Raw genomic sequence first — 2,014 nt, 5'->3', positions numbered from 1 at the left:
AGCATCACTTGAGAGTTCACAAGGGGATGTGAAATCAGTACCGGGAAGAACGTTTGCAATAAGGTCGGCACACTGAGACGAAGGAAGGAATTTTCTTAAGTCTCGCGAGAGTCACTGCGCGACTTTTTGGAAAAAAAAATTGCAAAATTGAACTTTGTGGCCGCTTAGATTGTGTTTGGAATGTTGTGTTTTTCTTCATTCTGCATGGCAATAATCATTATTATTATTAGTATTATTATTATTATAACTGTCGCATATCTTTGACTGTGATAAATTAGCCATTTTTAATTTTTTTCTACGGCATTTTCCATAATATTTCAAAAGCTCAAGAGGGGGGGGGTTAAAACCCGGTAACCCCCCCCTTGCGTACGCCACTGAATAAATATATTGATGATGATCAAAACAAGACAAAAAGTTCGTAAATTTATTGCGGTTGGAAACTTTGACAAGCATCCTAATAACGATTTTTGTTCCGCCAAATATAGTGCACTTCGTAAAATGACTTGGTGACATCGCAAGGCAAGATAAGTGTGAACATTTTGTAGTAATATAACTTTCAATGAGCTTAGAGATTTGTGTGCATAATGATATTTTATAACATTGGTTATTTTCTAAAAATAATCATGTGAACAGCAAGGAAGTAGTGCAACTTAGTAATATTGCCTGACTTAGCCTTAGAAAAATAACATGCCGAGTTCTATGCGTGAGGGAAAGTCTCCGTTTACTCCGAGCTTGTTTTCAAAACACCAGCAAGGACAGCCTTTGCAAAGGGGTGAGAAACAGATTCTACTCAATATTTATGTAACGTTCTGTCAGTAGTATCCTGAGAAACCAGTAAATGAAGTGGTTAAGTTGGTATCCCAGTGCAGTGGTGTGTCAGTGTCTGCAGTTTTAAGAGTTATGAAAGAGAGAATGACCGGGAGAGTAACAATATATGCGGCTGCATATTCGTCTGATGTTTTGAGAACGGGTTCTCACATTCAGAGGCTCTTATATAAAATGAATAGGTGCGGCGAACTATGAGTGTAACAGCAGATGATTGCGGTCATGGATCAGCTGACGCGGAGTGATACATCGAATCGGTGATCCGTTTGTTTACAGAAGGTCTCAGGGATTTTGATTTAGACCTTAGGGACCTTAATTTTTTGCTTTTCAAAATTTGTATTTTCAAAGAAATTCGTACTTAACATTAAAAACAAAACTTTGCAATTGATAGCTTATTTTTATTCTAAGTTTTTGCACTCGCCACAGAACGTGAGCAGCAAAATTCACCAATTAATAAAATATAATGGAATACTCAATGATGTTATGCACTTGTGAATATTGTCGTATGACTTATAAAATTATTATTTTCTTATAAAGAAAAGAGCACCATAATAAAATGTAAAATTACTCACCAAAGATGTCAATGTGTGTGAACTTCTCAACGTGTTCCTGTACAGTACAAAAGTTCGGCGAGTTTTTTCAAGCACTGCACTAAGATATATACATAGACACACGCATACACACATACACACAACTGTTCGTGTAGTAAAAGTTATATTTACATTATTGTTTTTATGTCCTCATAATGTCCTGAAGCACCTACTTTAAATTTGAATTGAGAAACAAAATCTGTGATACTTTAGCAGGCGCTAACCTACTTCTTCTGTCACACAGAACTTGTCCTGCCTTTGAGAATATTCTTTCACAAGGAACAGATGTAGCGACAATGCACAGTCTCTTCTTCACCACTTCAAATATTCGCGGATAGAGTGATTTTCTTTCATTCCACCACAATAGGGGGTCCTGTCGTCTATTTATTAGTGGTTCTTGCATGTATTTGTCCAATTCAATGATTCCTGCTGCGGTGGGATTGGTGTCTTTCCTTGTCTGCTTCACCTTCGTGTCGAACTTTTCCCATAAAGATGAAGAGGGAATTGCATCTTCAGTGGAATCATCCACCACACGCTGAATTGCAGAGCTTTCGCTTGTTGGGCGGGAAGCGCAAACTTTCTTACTTAGCACTGCGCTT

This window comes from Lepisma saccharinum, chromosome 4 (genome assembly GCF_977018435.1).
Source record: "Lepisma saccharinum chromosome 4, izLepSacc3.1, whole genome shotgun sequence".
NCBI classification, from domain to species: Eukaryota; Metazoa; Arthropoda; class Insecta; order Zygentoma; family Lepismatidae; genus Lepisma; species Lepisma saccharinum.
The sequence above is the reverse complement of the archived record's forward strand: the minus strand, read 5'-3'. Positions refer to the sequence as shown.